The sequence below is a fragment of the Puma concolor genome, chromosome E4, assembly GCF_028749965.1.
Source record: "Puma concolor isolate L17-30 chromosome E4, mPumCon1.1.hap2, whole genome shotgun sequence".
NCBI classification, from domain to species: Eukaryota; Metazoa; Chordata; class Mammalia; order Carnivora; family Felidae; genus Puma; species Puma concolor.
Genome location: NC_141683.1, coordinates 68,236,867 through 68,258,128, shown reverse-complemented (window position 1 = coordinate 68,258,128; position 21,262 = coordinate 68,236,867). Strand labels below are relative to the sequence as shown.

Here is a 21,262-nt window from a genome sequence, read left to right as displayed (position 1 = left end):
GGCCTTCAGCGCCCCGCCCCCACAGCGGCCGCTCGCCCCGCCCCTCCCCTGGGGCCAGTCACGTGGGCCGGGCCCCAGCGCCGCGCCGCGCCGGCGGGGGAGGGGAACGGGAAGGGCCTGGAGGAGGCCGATAAGGCGCCGGAGCGCGCGGGCGAGGCGTTGCTAGGAGACGTTGCTGGGGCGGGGCTCGGGGGACCCCGTATAAAAGGCCGCGCGGGGCCGGGTTTCCAGCGCTCTGGCCGCGCGCGATAAGGCGGGTGCGGGGCGCCGCTCGCGGGCCTCGGCCCCTTCGGTGACGCCGCGCGGTTGTTTTTGGGTCTCGGCGAGCCGGGGCCGGAGGAGGCGCGCTCCCCCGGGGCGGGAGGCGCGGCCCTGCAGTCCCGGAAGCGGTTGGGGCGGCCTCCTCCGGCCTCGGAGCCGCCCCGCCCAAGGGCCAGGGAGCGGCCGCGGGGGCTCCCCGGTGGCCCAGCGCCCACCTCCTCGGCAGCCGCTGCCGGCCGCGCGCAGGGCCTTGTTGCTTCCTGCTGTCGGCGCCGTTTGCACACCGCCTTCCCTCTCCCCCTGGAGCGGGCCGCGCGAGGGCTGGGGTGGGGCGAGGTGGAGAGCCCAGCGGCCCGCGGTGCGGGGACCCGGGGGCGATGGGGACCGCGGCTGGCCGCCCGCACAGCCAAGTCCCCCGAGGTGCAGAGGGCGAGGCAGGCAGACCGCCCGGCGCGGGGACTCCACAGGGCTGACCCGAGGTGGCCACCCTATGCGGTTGAAGACACTGGGCAGAGGACACCTCGCAGAGACTCGGAAGTCACTGAAGGGTGGCTGTAGGAGCGAACTCGGAAGGTCAAGGCCCCTGAAGTTACAGGCTCTAACTGGTGTGTTTATTTCCCTGACACCAGAGGGAAATGGACGCAAAGAAAGGGCCCAGGGACAGAAGAGTTACACCAAATGGTGAGGATGTCGTACCTCGAGAGCAGTGCTTCCGAGAGTGGCTCTGGTGGCCCCACCAAGTATGAAAACACAGTCGGGGGCGGGGGGGCGCTTGAGCGGCTCAGTCAGTTAAGCCTCTGACTCTGCGTTTCTACTCAGGTCATGGTCTCCTGCTTCGTGGGATCGAGGCCCACGTGGGGCTCTGCACTGACAGCATGGAGCCTGCTTGGGATTCTCTCTCAAAATAAACGGACATTAAAAAAGAAATTAAAAAAAAAAGGGGGGGGCACCTGGGTGGCTAAGGTGGTTGAGCGGCAGACCAGCTCAGGTCATGATCTTGCCATTTGTGAGTTCGAGCTCGGCGCCGAGCTCGCTTTGGATTCAGTCTCCCTCTCTCTGCCCCTCCCCTGCTTGCACGCTCTCTCTCTCAAAAATAAATAAACATTAAAAAACAAAGAACACAGCCCAAACTTTGGAAAACTTGAGCCTCCCCACTGTCCACCCTCAGTGCCCCCTGAACATGCAACCTCGAGGGAGCCAAGCCCCAAGCCTCTTTGTTCATTCATTTCTTCTTCTTCCTTGGGATTAAAAAAAAAAAAAAAAATGGCTATCTCAAAGGTCCTCCTCTCCGACAAGCAAGCAGACAAAAGACCAGCCTCGCTTTATATAACATTTTTGTTTCAGGGCAATGATTCAAATATGTAAAGATCAATTAGTCCTTTTTAGTAAGGAACGTCCACATCATTTATTTACTGGCATTAAATCTCATCCTTCTAAAACCAAGTCTGAATGAAACTGTTCACTCTTTATCTCATTCTTACACTTAAATTCCTATTATTAAAAAAAACAACTCGAGGGGCACCTGGGGGGCTCAGTGTCTGACTCTTGATTTCGGCTCAGGTCATGATCCCAGACTTTGGTGGATGGAGCCTGCAGTCACACTAAGCCTGGAACCTTCTCTCTCCCTCCGCCCCTCCCCCACACAATGGTCTAGCTCTCTGAAATAAACAAATGAGTAACAATAACGAGGAAACTGAGTTACCTAAAGCTAGAGCTCTGGCCAAGGTCATAGGAGTAGAAAAAATTCTAGGCAGGTAGCTGATTAGCTGGGCAGCTGAGAGTATACAGTGGTGTCTAATGGGCACTGTTGTGTGGCCAGGCTGGTCAGCGATTACGAAAACATAGAATTGCTGTCACCTTCCCCACCTCATGGTGTCAGGGGAGGCACAGGAAGATGCATGTAGGGTTGGGACCAGTAGGTGGTGAGTGGGTGGAGGTCAGTTCCTCTATTAGCAAAATAGGGTAGCCCTGCTCCGGGGACATATTAGGTGTTCTTTCCAATAAGCCACACTTTGTTCCTGCCCGCGTTCTCCAGAAGGTTGACTCTGGCTCCACCTTTGCTCTTTGAGGACTGGCTGGGGCCGGGAGGACACTGTGAGAGCGTCCCGGGGCGATGTGGGATAACTGTCCCCTGCCAGGAAATGACAGCTCCCGACAATGTTTGTGTGGCAACCCATGACGGGCTCAACTGAGCCAAAATGTCACGCTGGGCCGCAAGTACAGGAAGCGAGTCTGGACATTCTGGCAATTTTTACCAACGACAGCAGGGCTCCGAAACTAGCGAATTTGCAGACTACGTCCCCGTGTGACATTCAGGGCACACTGATGTGTTTTCAGCCATGTTCATGCTCAGGGGCAAGAAGAGGAAGTTGTTAATGCCATCGTTATGACAAAAGACAATGGTACGGCTTGGTTCCTCCTGTGCCACGAACACAAAAGTGCATAAACTCCTAAACTGGCAAGTGTTGCCTTCTAGATGGTTCCAGCCCCAGGAACAATGAGGTCAGCTCCTAGGATGGAAAAACAGCTTCTGGGTAGGAGCTGTGGAGTCCACACTGGGGGGTGGATGGCATGGGAGGCGGAGCCTGACACAGGGACCCAAGACGTGTGGCAGCCAGAGAAGGCACAGCCCCACCCTGCCGCCTCTATTGGACAGAAGGAAACAGGACGCGTCAAGGGCGAGGTGGAGTTGAGGGTAGAAAAGGTGTGCATTTAGCACTGGTGCTGGGCAGGACCCGGAGAGGACAGAGGTTCCAGAGGAGTAGGGTGGCGGTGCCCGGCCGGGAGAAAAATCTGGACCCACAGCCAGTGCTGGGTACAGAAGCCCACCTCTCTGCAGTGTCCGCAAGAAGGAAGGATCTTCCTTCGGGGTGGACTTTCATCAATAAATTCGGTCACTCCCGATCGCCCTGGATATTACCTTGTTTGATTTATCACAACACTCGCTTCCAAGGGCCTCTTGGTTATCCTCATTCGTAAGTCGCCATCAAATAATGCTGTTACGATAAAAAAAAAAATTTAATTTCGGTCACTGTATTAGAATTATAAAGCAAACTGGCGTAGCACACATCTTCCATAAATGGAGTATCTGAGCACTGGAATTCTTTCAACATTGAAATTCAATTTCTCTCTTGGCAATAAAGACCCATAGTTCTTTATGAATTCTGCATGGCCAAGCCATTGAAAAGGGGATTTTTCTCCTGGAAAACTCATAGGTCTGTAGGAATATTTTTTAATGATCTGACGTTAGAATGTGTTGACTGTATTAGGGTTTTCTAGAGAAACAGAGCCAATAGGGTGGATAGAGAGAGAGAGGGGGGGGGGGTACAGACATACCTCAGAGACATTGTGGGCTCAGTTCCAGACCACCACAAGAAAGCCAATATCACAATAAAGCAAGTCAAAGGAATTTCTTGGTTTCCCAGTGAATATAAAGGTTAGGTTTACACTATATTATAGTCTATTAAGTGTGCATTAGCATTACATCTAAAACAATGCACACACCTTAATGAAAAAATATCTCATTGCTAAAACACCCCAACCACCATCTGAGCTTTCAGTGAGTCGTAATCCTTTTGTGTCTGGAAGGGTCTCCATATTGGGGGCTGCTGGTTGGTCAGGGTGGTCGGTGCTGAAGATTGGGGGGCTGTGGCAATTTCTTAAAATAAGACAGTGAAGCCTGCCTCATCGATGGACTCTTCCTTTTTTTTTACTATCTTTAAAATTTTTGTTTAATGTTTATTTATTTTGCAGAGAGAGACAGACGGAATCCAAAGCAGGCTCCATGCTCTGAGCTGTCAGCGCAGAGCCCGATGCGAGGCTCGATCTCACAGACCAAGAGACCGTGACCTGAGCCTAACCCATGCTTTGGACGCTTAACCAACTGAGCCCCCGGGCACCCTCTGATACACATTTTAGAAGCCCACCAAACAGGGTAGAAATTTGAACATTCATGAACACACGGGTTAAACGCTAACGAAGAAAACTCAGCTGTCCAATATGGCGGCATGTGTCCCCAAAGCACTGGATACCGAGAGTCGTAGCCGCTCCGGTCCCCTCTCCTAAACACCTATTGTACTTTAAGGCAGTTCAAATAGAGGGTCAGACAAACTGTTTTGTGTACAAATAACCAATTTTCTCCAGTTACTATAAGATGACAGTGATTTCAACACATAATTTCTCTTTTATTTTTTTTTTAATTTAAAAAAAAATTTTTTTTTTCAACGTTTATTTATTTTTGGGACAGAGAGAGACAGAGCATGAACGGGGGAGGGGCAGAGAGAGAGGGAGACACAGAATCGGAAACAGGCTCCAGGCTCCGAGCCATCAGCCCAGAGCCCGACGCGGGGCTCGAACTCACGGACCACGAGATCGTGACCTGGCTGAAGTCGGACGCTCAACCGACTGCGCCACCCAGGCGCCCCCATAATTTCTCTTTTAATTACCCAGAGCCTTGTGCCCCTCTGGATGACAAGATAAAGGGATTCTCCGATTTTCTGTAAATTCGTAGAGGGCTCTCCTTTGAATATTTACTAAAAATCTGCAATGCATGTATCTGGGCTCTCGGAAGGAGTCATAAAGGAAACAGAATGCATGATATCCTGTAATCACCGTGGAAAGCCTCTGGACGCTGGCAGAAGGTTCGAAACGACACACATTAGCCGCTGCAATTTGAAGATGCAAGAAATTCATACACAGCCTCCAGCTGATATTAATATTCAATTAAAGGAGGGGGCCCCTGGCTGGCTCAGTGGGTGGAGCGTGTTGACTCTTGATCTCAGGATTGTGAGTTCGAGCCCCACGTTGGGTGTAGAGATTACTTGCAAGTAAAATCTTGGGGCGCCTGGGGAGCTCGGTTGAGCATCTGACTTCGGCTCAGGTCACGATCTCGCGGCTTGTGGGTTCGAGCCCCGCATCGGGCTCTGTGCTGACGGCTCGGAGCCTGGAGCCTGCTTGGGATTCTGTGTCTCCCTCTCTCTCTCTGCCTCTCCCCTGCTCAAGCTGTCTCTCTCTCTCTCTCTCAAAAATAAACATTAAACAAAGAAAAGAAAAAAAATTTTTTTAATTTTTTAATGTTTACTTATTTTTGAAAGAGAAAGAGACAGAGCGAGAGCAGGGAAGGGGCAGAGAGAGGGAGACACAGAATCCCGAGCAGGCTCCAGGCTCCGAGCCGTAAGTGGGGCTTGAACCCACGAACCTGAACCATGAACTGGGAGATCATGACCTGAGCCGAGGTCAGACGCTTAACCAACTGAGCCACCCAGGCCATTCCGACAGGCGTGAAGTGATACCTCACTGTGGTTTGGATTTGCATTTCCCTGATGACCAATGAGGCTGAACCCCTTGTCATGTATTTTGGAAAATGTTCTTTGGAAAAAGTGTCTGTTCCGGTCCTCTGCCTTTTTTAATTGGATCATTTGCATTTTTGGTATTGAGTTGTGGGAGTCCTTTATCTACGTGTTGAATATTAACCAATGGGGTGTTTAAAAAAAAAGAGACAGAGAGAGAGAGAAACCGGGCAATTTCTCAGGGCATTTAGGGAGCTCGGTTCATTGTAATACATAAAAGCACACTTTGTTCTCCATATACCCGCAAAACCTACTTTACCATATGTGTTTTTTCTGGCTTTTAGCATCGGTGCTGGTGAGCTATCTCGTTCTTTCTGCCTCTGGGGGGGACAAGGTAATAACAGAACACAACGGCATTACTTGCCCTCCTCCTGCTCGGGAGCAGAGGCCAGCGCGCAGAGGAACTTACGGTGTCGAGAGAGCTTCTGTATGGTCCCAGCTCCCACCGAAGATTTAGTGGCCCGCCGTGTGAGTTGGTCGCTCAATTCAATTCCACCGCCATCCATTTCTCACCTCCTAAGTGCTGGAGAGGAGAGGTGGGCGGCAAGGGACCGGACGCAGAGACAGCGACATAAACAGGCGAGGGTCTGTGCGCCAGATGCTCCAAATCCCTAGCAAATACAAGCATCTTAAAGCATCTCAGACCAACACCGGTTGTGGCGGCGCGCACACGCACACGCACACGCACACGCGCACACGCACGGCATCCCGTAGGCACGTAGGAGAGACCGGAGCGGAGACGCCGGGTTTGGGAGGGGTGTGTGTGGATAAGCTGATTGGGGACACACGTTCGCGCACACGCACTACTGTCTAGAAAGGCCCCGAGGAGCAGAGCTCGGGGTTCAGGAAACAGCGCGAAGTCCATCCGACGTTACTGTTAAACGCGTGTGCAGCCAGGGGGCGCCTGGGTGGCTCAGTCGGTTAATCGCCCAACTTCGGCTCAGGGCGTGATCTCGCGGTTTGTGGGTTCGAGCCCCGCGTGGAGCGCTGTGCCGACAGCTCGGAGCCTGGAGCCTGCTTCGGATCCTGTGTCTCTCTTTCTGTCACCCGTTTGCACTCTCTGTCTCTAAATAAATAAATAAACGTTAAAACACACACACACACACACACACCCAGCCGGGGGTGGGGGGAGGGGGTGGAAGCCGCAGAAGATAACGGCTGGGGAGTCGTTGGGCTTTTTAATGCCAGGCTGAGGCATCCAGACCTCAATCTGCACAGAAGGAGAGACCACAGAAGGCTCTTTCTGTTTCTGTTTGCGTTTCTGTTGAAATACAGCCGCCGCACAACGTTGCACTCTTTTCAGGCGTACAACATAGGGACTGGACAAGTCTACACTGTGTCCCTGTCATGCTGTGGCAGGCTGCCACCTGTCACCCTGCAGCGATTACAATACCCCCGAGTCTTTTCCCTGCCTGTGCCTTCTGTCCCCGTGGGCAGAGCAGGTTTCAAACAGAGAAGAGACACGATCAGACGCGTACTTTAGAGCAATGACCCTGGAGACTCCTGGACCCTGGACTCCTCTTTGACTAGTATGGAAACAGGCTCAGAGAGGTTGAGTGGCTTCACCCAAGTCACACAGCAAGGGCGGGGAGCGGGGGGCGGTCAGAGCCAGGATTTCAGCTCCGGCTCTGATTCTGCAGCATGGAGACCTACAGTGAGTCTGCTGTTCCCAGGGAATGGGGCACTGGCGGGGGTCAGAGAACAGGTTTGGGGCGCCGAGGAAGCAGAATGGACAGGCGGCCGCCCAGAGAAATCACCGCCTGGAAGAGAGTAGGTCACGGAGCGAGAAAGGAGACGTTTGGCCAACCTCCAGCCTGGCGACTTCTTCCCGCCAGAAACCCCCAAGGTCACTGCCAAGTACTGAGCGGGGCGTGTCCCGGGCTCCCTTCGGTCGTGTCTTTATCATCAAGGACCTTCTTGCCAGATGCCTTTTCGCCGCCTTTCCGCGGGTCTGTCTGCCCCCCCCCCCCCCCCCCCGCCACAGGCCGCGCCGTGAGTTCGTGTTCGTGATATTCTGCTGTTATCTGCATGAATCTGGAAGACGCTTGTGTGTTTGCGTCACAGACCTGTGCAAAGAGAAAAACCCCAGGAAAAGGCCAGCTGCTGCCACGGACTTTAGGAATGCAGGTGCAGGTGAACACGTGAGGTCCGCGCCCGGCCCAGAATCCCATGACGGGTCTTCGTACCTTGTTTGTACGTTGAAATGGTCATTTGCTGTCCCCGAAGCAGGGGCCCTGTGTGGTCATTTGCACGCCATCTAGGACTTTCTTCAGGGCTTTCTTCAGTGGCTTCCTGGAAACGCCATTACCTTTTCTATGAAAGCTCAACACTCACAAGACGTCAAGACCTGTAAGCTGCCTGCCCTCAGGGTGTCCCAGTTGCTCTCAGGCCCCACCCCCCTCCCCCCAAAGCTTGTTTAACCTGCTGGATTCCCCAACCCAGTGACCGCCTCACCTCTATCTACCCGTGGCCTCAATTTGTAAAGCCGAGGGTCATCACAGATCCCCATACTTTGTCATGCCCCAAATCTGATGGCTGTCCAAGGCCTTTACACCTCTCTCCCAGCCCTTCTGCCCCCAGGGCTAACGCCTGGTTTCAGCCCTCCCCACCTGCCCCCCCCCCCCCCGCAACCCCCACCTGTACTCCACAGCTGCCAGGGACCTCCCTGAAACCGACTTAGTGACGTCAGATAGGGGACAGTCAGGTCCCCAGACTGGCCCTGCCGACCTCCGCCCCTCCCCCACCGGACTCAGCCCTGCTGGCTTCTTCTGCTCCTGTGTCCACCTCCTTACCCACCCCTGCCTGCCTTGCCCCAGCATCCCTCGCCCTCCACCAGCCCTCCGTGCTTCTAGCCTCCAGATAGTCGGTGCTCGATACGGATTCGGCCAGGGAACGTTTACTCATTGTCACTAGCTGCGTTGGAAGCTTTATTTTTCCTAACTTCAAGTTCTCGTTTTTGGGTGGGGATCGCGTCCTATTTGCTTCAAAACAGCAGAGTTTAAGCTTTTTCTCCCATCGCCGTTCCCAGCCTAGAAAGGCTCTGACCTTTGGGGGCGCCTGGCTGGCTGAGTCAGAAGAGCGTGGGACTCTGGATCTTGGGGTCGTGAGTTCGAGCCCCACGCTGGGTGTGGAGATTCCCTAAAAATAAAACAAGCCTCTGACCTTCGTTATTCCAGGTGGGAAATAGAGGGGGGTGCTCTCTAGGACTACGGAGGCAGCTGAAACTCTGTTTATACCCAAATCTAGTCTCAAATTACGAAAGGTTTAACGTGGGGGTAGAGCTAAAAGCAGCAGGACAGGGGCGCCGGGGTGGCTCAGTCTGTTGAGGGTCTGACTTCGGCTCGGGTCATGATCTCGCGGCTCATGGGTTCAAGCCCCGCGCCGGGCTCTGTGCTGACAGCTCGGAGCCTGGATCCCGCTTGGGATTCTGTGTCTCCCTCTCTCTCTGCCCTTCCCCGGCTCGTGCTCTCTCTCAAAAATAAGTAAACTTAAAAAAAAAATGTTTAAAAAAAGTTACTCAAAAGCAGCAGAATAATCTTGAGTCCTGGAGAGTGCGGAAAACCTAGAGGTACACAAATGTTCTTAGTTTCAATAGAGTCAGATGTATCCGTGTTTCCTTTTGAGTTGAGCGGGTTTTCCTGTCTTAAGAAATGTTTCCAACTCCGAGGTCAGAAAGATTCACGTGTGTTTCCCAGTCGGAGTTTCTTATGTTTTGTTTTGGTATGAAGGTTCTTTATTTGGTGTTGAGTTTTATTATAGACCGAGGGAGGGATTCTGCTTCATCCTTTTTCATGCGGATAATAATTTCATCCAACTCCATTTATTGAACAGTCTCTCCTTTCCTCACTGTCTTAAATGTCACCTCTGACGTCCGGCAGCTTCGTACCGGCCCGCTCTATTCCGCCGGTCGGTTGGTGCCCCGGCCACCACGACTGCAGAGCTCTGATTACTATCATTCAAAATAGGCCTCGGTGTCTACAGGGACAGATGCGTCTGGCAGAACTTTTACAAGCATCGCGTCTCCTGTTCACAGGAGCAAAAACCCAAAACAACCCAAATGCCCCTCAGGACAAGAGTAGCTAGACAAGCTGTGGGTTTCTGTTTTGAGTTTATTTATTTACTTTGAGGCCGAGGGAGCGTGAGCAGGGGATGGGCAGAGAGAGAGAGAGAGGGAGAGGGAATCCCAAGCAGGCTCCGTGCCGTGGGCTCCGAGTCCGACGCGGGGCTCGACCTCCCCAACCACGAGATCGCGCCCTGAGCCGAAATCAGGAGTCGACCGCTCGACCGATTGAGCCCCCCCGGGCGCCCCCTTGGAGCAGCCGTGTTTTATCCCCACGGTACAAAATGATTCGGCAGTTACGAGAATGAACTACAGCCACCCATGACGATACGGCTGAACCTCAGCAATCCATTAAGTGAGAAATTAAATTCCGCAAGATTGCATTCAACCCAACATACCCTTTGCGTCAAGTTAAAGATGACCGAAATAGAAACGTACTTTTCCGGAATACACCAGCATGGACTAAAATGGTGTAAAAAGAAAAAAAGCAAGGGCCTGAGAGCAGAGGATTCGGGACGAAAGGTTCCTTCAGGTGGAGTCCCCGGTGTCCGCGGGGGCTGGGTTTGGGGGTGCCTGTCGCGTGGTTACAAAGAACTCAATAAACACATGCATGAATGAGGAGGATGTGTTTAGCCCAATGCTGAGGGCAGAAAGATTAAATAAAATAAAAGCTGTAGAAATGGGCTTTGCGAATGTATGTTGAGTTCTCAATGTGCCGGGACCGGGGGCACCCCGCGGGCCTGGTCGGTACAGCGTGTGGCTCTCGATCGCGGGGTTGTGAGTTCAAGCTCCGCATCGGACGTAGGGCTTCTTTTACAATAAATAACTGATAGGGGGCGCCTGGGGGGCTCGTGCGGTTAAGCATCCGACTCTCCGTTTCGGCTCAGGTCATGATCTCACGGTCCCTGGGATAGAGCCCCGTGTCGGGCTCTGCAACGAGGGCGTGGAGCCTGCTTGGGATTCTCTCTCTCTCTCTCTCTCTCTCTCTGCCCCTCCCCCGCGCGTTCTCTCTGTCTCACTGTCTCTCTCTCAAAATGAATACACTTTAAAAACAAATAAATAAACAAACAGATAAACAAGGACCTAAATACCTGCTCGGAAACGGCCTGACAAAGATGTCATGAAAACTGGCAGACCCGTGCGATTTAAAAACAATACAAAAACATCACGCTGTCCTGCGTGCGTAGACAGCACGCTCCTGGTGGGTAATACAGGGTTCTCTGCCCGGCGTCCCTGTCTATCGCTTCCTCTCCCTACGGCCCCAGTTAGCAGGGGAAAGAATTTCTAGTTTCCCCGTGAAGACACGGAGTTGGGAGGGTTGTTCGTGCGAGCGTGGGGTCCACTCGAGGTAGACCATAGCACATCCTTCCCCACCTGTCTCCCTCTATCCATGCGTGCTCTTCCTACGGACCGGCGGTTCTCGAACCTCCGCGCCATCCAGAGGAGGTGTTCGAACGGAGTGCTGGGCCCCATCCCCAGGGCTTCCGATTCTGCAGGACTGAGAATTTGCATTCCTAACAAGCTCCCGGGGCTGCCCGAGACCACGTTCCAGAGTCCCAGATCGAGGCGCTTGGGTCGTGACAGACCCTGGGATCCCTGGACCTCGGGCCTTCTACGAGAAGCCATTAGAAAGTGTGGAGTCCGGGGCTCCCCGGGGGGCTTGGTCGGTTGAGCGTCCGACCGCTGACGTCGGCTCAGGTCGTGAGTTCGAGCCCCGCGTCGGCCTCTGCGCGGACAGTGTGTCGCCTTCTCGGGACTCTCTCCCTCCCTTTCTCTCTCTGCCCCTCCCCTGCTTGCACACCGTCTCTGGGCCTGCGATCGGGACGCACAGTCAGCTGTCCACGGAGGGATTGGGGTCCAGAGGTGATAGGCCAGCCGTGATAGCTCAGGAGGCATTTTCCCGTCCGAGTAACGCAGGGAGGAGGCACGCCTGAGTTATCAGCCGCTCACGTTTGCCCAGAAGAGACGTCCTCTCACGGAAGCATGGCCTGAATTGGGCTCAAAGGGCATCCAGAGACTGAGCGTCGAGTCCGGGCCTCCTCTGCGGCCTGTCTGTTTCCCTAAAGTCTGAGTCAGGAGCCAAGGGCCACGCGCACTGACGCGCAGAGACAAACCCAACAGTGAGCCCTTGAAGCTGGAGCACGAGCCTGGCTCACCGACGCCAGACTCGGGGTCAGGGCCGGCACCTTCCCCCCAAGGGTCTGGAGCGACATTTTCACCGTGGGCCTTGTCACTGCCGCCGCTGCAACCGAATGGCAGGCTTTCCGGCCCACGGGCCCTGGCAGGCCGAGGACTTCTGATCTCATGCGCTAGGCTAACCGAAGTCGCCCCTTGCCAACCGGGAGGTGGCTGGAGCCAGCCTCGCTGCCGAGAAGCCAGGTGGCCCGAGGTGAGGACACTCGACGTTTTCGAACACCTGCGAGGCAAGCTCGAACAGCATCTTGCGGTGATTTACTGCTTAATTATAACCGTACCCACGTCTGCCCGGGCCTGTACCAGCTGGGGACGTCTTTCCCTGTCATCCAGCACGAGGCAGTCACAGCGGCAGCTTCTGAGATGACCGTCGTTTACGGTTCACGAGTTATTTCTAAAGAGGTACCCAGCCAAGTCAACCAAAACAAGGATGCGGGAATAAAGCAAAGAGAAGAGAGAGGCAGGTTGTTGCCAAAGGAAATGGAGGCGGGCAGGGCGCCTGGGGGGCTCAGTGGGTTAAGCCTCTGACTTCGGCTCAGGTCACGATCTCACGGTTCGGGGGTTCGAGCCCCTCGTCGGGCTCTGTGCCGACAGCTCGGAGCCTGGAGCCTGCTTCGGATTCTGGGTCTCCCTCTCTCTCTGCCCCTCCCCTGCTCACGCTCTGTCTCTCTCTCTCTCAAAAATAAATAAACATAAAAAAACTCAAATTAAAAAACAAACAAACAAGAAAACGGAGGCTGGAGAGGCCCTGAGCTTCGGCGTGATGCAACATTCTCCAACCTGGGCCACGGATGGGTTTTCGATCGGGATCAAGAGACCCCTGGAGCTGTCCCACGATGGGGTGCAGGAGTGGGGAGGGGGGACAGAGACAGAGAGACAGAGACAAATACATACTTCCTGGAGAGCAGAAGTCAGGCCAAAATCTCTACTTCCAAAGTGCCTCTGGGCTTCGATACCCTGAGCACAGAGGATCTGACGCGGGAGAGCCAGGGCGTAAGACTGACCAGGGTGACCCCAGCAGCAAGGGGACAGCTGGCCCCGAGTCCACTGTCTCCCGGCCGGAGCATGAAAAGGGGCATCCGGGTTTCAGTCTTGCTCCAGAAGCCAAGCGTTCATCACCGGGATTTGGAGTTCCCTCCAGCCTTAAATTCGATTTTCCAGCACGTCCCCAGTGGCGTCGAGAGGTGCCCCCTCGGTGGCTCTGGACCCTCCTCCCAGTCTGGGGAAACCTGAGGCACGCCGGGATATGTGGTCTGAGGCTTTGAAGGAGTCACGGGAGCCGTTGCCGTCATTCTGGAATCTTCTAAAGTCCCTTTCATCTGAAGATCTCAAAGACCCACGTAAACATTAATTATTCTCACAGGACTGGTTGGAGGTAAACAGATATTACGATCCCATGAGCCTCTCACCGATGCTTCATCTACACCTGCAGACGTCAGTTCCCATCCTATTATTCGCTTCACGAAAAAGTAACTATTTTTCCCCAATTTGTAGGGAAAATGAACTTGCCTATTAAGTACATAGCCATGGGCCAAAGTCTCTGGGCTGTACAAAGAATTCCCCCGCCCTCAGGGAGCTCACAGCCTATTAAAGAGATAAGATAAGTACATACAATGAATAATAACATAAAAATTATTTTAAGACAGGACACGATTAGTGCAAAACGAGAGGTTTTCCGTGGGAAAGAGCATCATGGTTGCTGGTAGTCCAGGAGAGCTTCACGGAGGAGGATTTGGACTGGACCTTGGATACTCCGTGTGTGTGTGTGTGTGTGTGTGTGTGTGTGTAAGTGAACACGTGCATTCCAGCAGGGGATGAGAGCAGGGACAAAGGGACTGAGGTAGGAACGTGCCTGACTCCTTTAGATGCCAGACGGCTTGATATTGTCACAGCTAGAAGAACAGTGAACAATAAGGTGACAGACCCAGGGGGCCCAGGACCAAATGGTGAAGAGCCTTGATAACAAATTCTCAAGATCTGGGGGCACCTGGGTGGGTCAGTCGGTTGAGCCTCTGACTCTTAATCTCAGGGTCGTGAGTTTGAGCCCCATGTTGGGTGTGGCGACTACTTAAAAAAATTCTCAAGTTCTTGACTCTTATATTGGGGTGCCTGGGTGGCTCAGTTGGTTAAGCATCCGACTTCGGTTCAGGTCACGATCTCACAGTTCATGGGACTGAGCTCCACATCAGGCTCTGAGCTGGGCTCGGAGCCTGCTTGGGGTTCTCTCTCCCTCTCTCTCTCTGCCCATCCCCTGCTCTTTTGTGCGTGCCTCTCTCTTTCCCTCTCAAAATAAATAAACTCAAAAACGAAAATAAAAAATAAAAATACAGTCAAATATTCTAATACCTTCTAAATAGTCAAATATCCTTAGCTCAGTAAATTTCTAGAGTCAGAAGTAATAATAATAATCGTACACAGTTGTATGGTCCTTTTAAGCACTTTACCTATATTGACCCATTTATCTTTTTTTTTTTTTTTTTTTTTAATTTTTTTTTCAATGTTTATTTATTTTTGGGACAGAGAGAGACAGAGCATGAACGGGGGAGGGGCAGAGAGAGAGGGAGACACAGAATCGGAAACAGGCTCCAGGCTCTGAGCCATCAGCCCAGAGCCCGACGCGGGGCTCGAACTCACGGACCGCGAGATCGTGACCTGGCTGAAGTCGGACGCTTAACCGACTGCGCCACCCAGGCGCCCCTATATTGACCCATTTAGAGCCTGGAGCCTGCTTTGGATTCTGTGTCTCCCTCTCCCTCTGCTCCTCCCTCGCTCACGCTCTGTCCGTCACCCTCTCTCTCTTTCAAAAATAAATGATAAAAAAAAAAACAACCTTAAAAGAAACCCCAACAGAAACCCTGATACTTACAAATCGATGAATCTCATTAGTGTATATTTGAGACACGGACATACCGTGTGCATACGGACTTTATATTCTTGCAACTGTAGTTTGAGCCAGATGATGTCACAAAATACAGAGGATAAATCTGGGTCCCAACTGAAGTGAACCACCACCAGGAAATCCAATACAGACTTCAGAGTTTAACTGTTTCACTGTCTTTCCTCAACCTTTTTGGGGAAGGACCCCTCCATCCCTCTGCCCTGTTCCCCCCACCTCCTCACCTGCCTCCTTCCCCCCTGTGTCTCCCTCGGCCATTTCACAAACGTGTCGCTTCGCGGCGTCTCATCGGGATTGCTTTTGTACGTTTGGGTACGAGGTAAGCAAGTGGCTAAAACCTCAAGGAGAGTAGACCGTATCGAAGAGAAGAGCCATTCCAAAAATAGTTGTCTGCCTCTCAGGGTTTTTTTTTTTTTTTTTTTCATGCCAGTAATGAAGCTCGCTGCCTTTAATTATAGTTTGAGACACTGTGTTGAAATATTTAATCTCAGAGTAATGACTGGATTTTAGTTTCCTAATTGGCATCCGTGCGTTCAGCATCTGTGCCAAAGCCCGAATCTGAGAAGCAGCGCACAACCCAAGACACGGACTGTATACGTAAAACTTTCTGATACCTGGCGCCTTAGCTCCAGGGCAATCGTGTCATAACCAAGGAAGGAAGGATACATATCACATATTTTATGATTCTGCTTATCTTTTAATCACTAACCAACAACCTGTTCGAGCCTAGGAGTCCAACAGAAAGCCTGTGCGTGATCAGCGTACAACGAAGAGTAATTATAGCCCCGAAGGACCCTTGGCCTCGGAAACAGATCTTGTGCTCATTCTCGAATGGTATCTCAGCTACCTAGGAGTAGTTCCCAGAAGGTACTGCCCCACCCACAACGGGGTGACTTATTTAAGACCTTGTGAAACCAGCTTGAAAGGGCTAGAAGGGGAGGTTGGGTGGAGAAGTCATCGGCTTGAACTCTGCCCACCGAAATTCTTTCCTGCCGCCCTGGGAGGAGGACCCCCAGATGCGTCGCTTGAGCCTCTTGCTCCGATCGCTGCTAGCTTCGTAGCATCTGGAGCAAGACACAAGTCTCCGTGCACAACAGCCTCTTTGGAGCGGGCCGATACTTGCTGTGGGCGTGGGACCTACATGCTCACATTCCCTGAATAATGTATGCTTCCTTTGGCGGCGGTGTTTATCCAGCCTAAAGTTACACACCGTGGGGGTGGAGGTGGAGGCGGAGCTAGAGGTGGAGTCAGCTCGTAGCGCTGCTGTCTCCGCTGCTAGTCTTGCAAACGTGGGAAAACAAATCCCCGACGGGCCCGACGGCAGCAGCCCTCTCCACTCAGGACAGGGTCTAACCAGCCACACTGGGAGCTTTGGAGCTCCGTGTGCTCCCGGAGGCCACGGCCCGCACGTTTCTCTGAAAGTGCAGACCGCGCTCTCTCCTGCCACGCGTGAGTAACAGCGCGTGGGACGGACACGAGGCCGGCGCGGGGACACGGTGAGTAACCACGGGAGCCACTCCCAAACACCGAACCATCCTGCTGGTTACTGAATAGGGTCACCGTGGCAGGCCTCTGGGGGCCACCAGATGCGGGCGGACGCCGGGCGCCCACGCTGACCCCTGCGGCTGCCTGCGTGTCCCCTGCATGTCATACGCCGCATCCTAAGTCCCCCGGGGCAGAGCCCCCAGTCTCAGCTTTTACTCTTTCCACCTTCAGATGAAGGGGCCCGATCACGTTCCGGACGCTGCGCTCCACGCTGCTTCGTGAAACGGGATCTTTCTCCTCGCGTTACAGAGAAGAAACTGACGCTCAGGGGACAGACCGCCGGGAAGAGACGGCGCCAGGAAAGAACCCACGCCCATCTGACTCCAAAGGTGACACTCTTACCACTTCCTCATTTCCATCCACACACACCCCCCCCCCCCCCCCCCCCCCCCCCCCGCCAACTCTGGCGGGAGTAGACCAGCAGTGCAGACGCCAGCCCCCAAGAATCACGCGCTCTGCTCAGGTCTGCTCCGGTATCTGGAGGAACACAGCAGCAGCAGGCGGGAAGAGGAGCTGGTTCCTCTCGTTCCGCTTTCTCCGCGGCGACACGGGCTGAAAACCCCCCCGTGCTTCCCCCCTGCACCCACCGCGAGAACCAGCATTGCCTCGGCCCGAACGAAATCGAAGCGGTTGCCAGAAAAACGCGTCCGGTTCGGTTTGGGCCGCTGGGGATGGAGGGCCCAACTTTCAGCAGGATTTTTAATCCCAACCCACGAAGCGTGGGATCATGGCCTGAGCCGAAGTCAGACCCCTGGCCGACCGAGCCGCTTAGGTGCCTGGAGAGTGTGCTAAGGCACTGTGGCAGGTTTACAGACTTGACAGTGAGAAAACCCACTCTGTTCTCATGGGGTTTACGAGCAAGTATTACTATTCAGCAAATAGGAATACAAGTAGGTGTGAGATTCTACGTTGATGATAGAGTGTCATTCACATAATCTAAAAACCCAACAGGGGCGCCTGGGTGGCGGAGTCGGTTAAGCGTCCGACTTCAGCCAGGTCACGATCTCGCGGTCCGTGAGTTCGAGCCCCGCGTCAGGCTCTGGGCTGATGGCTCAGAGCCTGGAGCCTGTTTCCGATTCTGTGTCTCCCTCTCTCTCTGCCCCTCCCCCGTTCATGCTCTGTCTCTCTCTGTCCCAAAAATAAATAAACGTTGAAAAAAAAAAAAAAACCCAACAGGAACATCACCGCTCATTTTTATAAACACACGTTGGGGGCGCCTGGGTGGCTCAGTCGGCTGAGTGTTCAACTCTTGATTTTGGCTCATGATCCCCGGGTCGTGGGATCGAGCCCCATGTCGAACTCCACGCTGAGTGTGGAGCCTGCTTAAGATTCTCTCTCTCCCTCTGTCCCTCTTCCCCATGCACACTCTCTCTCTCTCTCTCTCTCTCTAAAATAATAATTAAAAAAACACACACACGTGGCATATTAAAAGCATAAAAATATGAATGGCAGAGAAACACAATGAGATTCTTGATCACAGTTTCTCTGACAAGGGAAAAGAGCAGGACGGGGGAGGGGAACGGTGTTCAAAGTGGATTATAACCATATCCGTTTTGAGTCTGGTTCCTCTGCGAAGAGAAGGGAAACATTTGAAAGAAACATTTGTTCACACTGTACATTCTGGCTCAGGACTGTGTAGGTTCCTGATACGGTCTCTGAATTCCTCTCAATTTCTCTTGTCAAAATAAAATACGTTTACAAATGTTGTACGTCACAGCCACGATTGACTGCTGAAAGGGCACTGTGGGAGGCTATGGGGGTCTTGGGGTGGGTTGGAGGCATGGCCAGGAACTCTTCCCAAGGAAGGAGCAGAGCCTGTGGGAGTCGGGAGGGTCTCCCCCCAACCCCAGGAGTTCTAGAGTGACACAGGAGACAATTCTGGAAATCCAGATGGCAGGGACGTGGACGGGGCAGTCAGTGATGGATATGCAGGGGAACGGATGAACTCAACAGAAACTGAGAAGGTCAAATGGCCGGACCTGGGCGGGGACTGCAGGGGAAGGGAGAAGAGCGAGCCAGACAGGGGCCTTCGTGTTCAGCTCTCGCCCTCCTGCGGGTGCCGGCGCCCCTTGAGCTATGGAATGCCGAAACGAGGCCAAGTTCAGCGAGGAGCGCCGTGGATTGGGTTTGGGACTTACCGATTTTGAGGTGCCCGTAAGACATGCACGGAAAATCGGGGTACGAGTGAGAAGGAAGTGGAGATAGATAGGGGCCACCCCAAAGCCAGCGACACCGCTTGACTGATTGTCAGACGCGCCCAGGCCCGGCCTCTCCTCTGTGACGCGTCCACACGGCCACTCTCGGGTCGGCGGCTGAGCGTGCAAAAACCCGCTTCATTACACCGTGAGGATTCCTGGGGTATTACCCGTCTACACCCGGGCAGCGTAACCCTTCCCAGCTTAGTTCCGCTTGACTAAGGTGTTGAGGAGTCTGTCTGGATTTCTGTTTTCCTCCTGTCCACCACCAGGCCCGCTAGGCTCTCTCTCGAATCCTTGCGGGTCCCTTTCAGGTCCCTTTCAGCCGGACTCCGCTGTGGTCCGAACGTCTGTGTCCCCCTCCCAAATTCTTCTGTTGCAAACCTAACGCCCAAGGAGGTGGGGCTCTGGGGGGCGATTAGGTCCCAAGGGCGGAGCCCTCATGAATGGGATTAGTGCCCCCCCCATAAAAGAGGCCCCGGAGAGCCCCCCACCCCTTCCACCTGGTGGAAGCGGGTCTCCATCAGACACAAAAACCACCTCGGTGGGGACTGCGGCTGGGGCCCGGCCCTGCGGGGGACCCTGGGAGACAACCTCGGACACTCCTCCGAATTTTCCTGCCCGAGGGGTGAGGAAGTGAGGGACCCCCCCCCCCCCCACCACGTCCCATCAAGTCCACGGGAGTCAAGTCCAGGCATGTCTGTCCCTCACGTGGAGGGAGAGAATTACATACAGGTGCCTGGGGTAGGGCAGCCTTGAGAACGTCCTGGAATGCCATATGGGGAGGAGATGCGCCTCCCACGAGGACTCTCACACCCCGGGTGACAAACAGACTCTGAGGTGGCCCCCGTAACCCCCACGTCCCAGGACCCACCCCCTGATGTAATCCACTTTCCACGAGGGGGGGCGGGATGCGCCGTGACCCGCGATCACCGGCAGAATGTGGCAAAGGGGACGAGGTTGCGTTATAAAGCTTCCCGTCCTCGATGGCCTCGCAGAACAAGCTGCCACACCGCAAGACGGCCTGTGGACGGACCCAGGCGGCAAGCCGCTCGTTGGGGAGGAGCGTGGCCTCCGGCTGGGCCCCGGGGGTCACGGCGGCGAGGCGCGGAGTCCTGCCAACCGCTGAGCCCGGACGCGGGTCCGTTGCCGGTCAAGCTTCCAGAAAAGCGCAGCCCGCGGACACTGGGACCACGGCGTCTTGCGGGACCCGGGCCTGACCGCACCTGCCGGGCCTCCCGAACCCCCGGGGCGTGAGATAGCGAGCAAGCGTGGCTTTGAGGCTCGGGGTTTCTGGTCATTCGCTGCACATCACGGGAGCCAAACGCGCTTCCTCGTCGCCTGCGCCTCCGGCCTTCTCCTGGGGCCTTTCCTCCGCGTCCACCGCCAGCAACTGTTTTCCTTGAAACCAACGTCTGGCTTTTTTTTTCTTGTTACAGAACTAATACATGTGTATCCTACAACGTTTATAAAACCTCTATAAGCAGGGCGCCTGGTGGGGGGCTCAGTCGGTTGAGCGTCCGGCTTCGGCTCGGGTCATGATCTCCCGGTTCGTGAGTTCGAGCCCCGCGTCGGGTTCTGTGCCGGCAGCTCGGAGCCTGGAGCTGCTTCGGATTCTGGGTCTCCCTCTCTCTCTGCCCCTCCCTCGCTCATGCTCTCTCTCTCTCTCTCTCTCTCTGTCAAAAATAAATAAAACATTAAAAAAATTTTTTTAAAATTACTAAAGGGGCATCTGGGCGGCTCAGTCCATTAAGCACCTGGCTCTTAATTTCGGCTCAGGTCATTCTCACAGTCTGTGAGTTCAAGTGCTCTGTGCTGACAGCGTGGAGCCTGATTCAGATTCTCCCTCCCTCCCTCTCTCCCTCTCTCCCTCTCTCTCTCTCTCTCTCTCTGCCCTTCCTCTGCTAGCACTCTCTCTCTCTCTCTCTCAAAATAAATAAACTCTAAAAAAAATAAGCAAAAATTAAAATTAAAAGATTATTTTTTTTAAAAAATCGGGGGTGCCTGGGTGGCGCAGTCGGTTAAGCGTCCGACTTCAGCCAGGTCACGATCTCGCGGTCTGGGAGTTCGAGCCCCGCGTCAGGCTCTGGGCTGATGGCTCAGAGCCTGGAGCCTGCTTCCGATTCTGTGTCTCCCTCTCTCTCTGCCCCTCCCCCGTTCATGCTCTGTCTCTCTCTGTCCCAAAAATAAATAAACGTTGAAAAAAAAATTTAAAAAATCGGTGTAAGCCAAAAGAAACTGGCAAAATTCACTCAACCTTTTTGGAGGTAAGTTCAGATGCTCGCACGGGGCTTTCCCTGTGAGTCCCATGTGCATTTATTCCTTTTCACCCCTGCTCTGGACGAATCTTTGCCCAAATATAAGTTTCTAGTTAGAAACGATTGCATGCACATGGATTTTTCCTGGGCTTTCCCGAAGAGGAGCTCACTCCAAACACCCACCTACTTGGAAGGAGAGGGTGTTCCCGGAGAAAAGAGCTCCCGAGGGACAGCAGAGCCATCGGTCAACATTTGCTCCGAGGGGGTCTCAGAATGCTCTCAAGAGGACACACGAACCAAGTGTCTAAGGCCGTGGATCCTGAACGTGTTTTCGGTAAATAAAAGTCTTCTGAGCTGGGAATTCAGGGGCGGAATGTAGCAAAGGAGGGACAGCAGGGACAGCGTTGTTTTGTACCCTCCCTTCCCTTTTGTCTTCGGTCTTCACCCCCGGCAGGGGACGGCACACTCTCTCGCGGGCTCCGGCTTGGAGTCTCCAGGTGGCGGCT

General features: G+C 54.0%; 1 protein-coding gene and 3 long non-coding RNA genes across 4 annotated transcripts in view; 2 read left to right on the top strand and 2 right to left on the bottom strand.

Annotated features, from left to right (window-relative positions):
• Positions 1-8,236, top strand: part of EPHX1 (epoxide hydrolase 1) — a 138,341-nt gene extending 130,105 nt beyond the window's left edge. The window contains exon 10 of the mRNA XM_086694334.1: positions 8,219-8,236. The gene's annotated coding sequence lies outside the window, so the exon portion shown is untranslated. The remainder of the gene's footprint in view (positions 1-8,218) is intronic.
• LOC147572775 (uncharacterized) lies at positions 115-1,160 on the top strand. The gene is made up of 2 exons (XR_015246389.1): positions 115-1,001; positions 1,081-1,160. It is a non-coding gene; the product is annotated as an uncharacterized LOC147572775 (long non-coding RNA).
• On the bottom strand, positions 1,579-6,663 carry LOC147572774 (uncharacterized). Its single transcript, XR_015246390.1, has 2 exons — positions 6,019-6,663; positions 1,579-3,257 (listed from the first exon to the last, which is right to left on the bottom strand). It is a non-coding gene; the product is annotated as an uncharacterized LOC147572774 (long non-coding RNA).
• A 9,487-nt stretch (positions 8,237-17,723) lies between the features above and the next one.
• Positions 17,724-21,014, bottom strand: LOC147572773 (uncharacterized). Its single transcript, XR_015245816.1, has 2 exons — positions 20,940-21,014; positions 17,724-17,871 (listed from the first exon to the last, which is right to left on the bottom strand). It is a non-coding gene; the product is annotated as an uncharacterized LOC147572773 (long non-coding RNA).
• Positions 21,015-21,262: the final 248 nt, after the last annotated feature.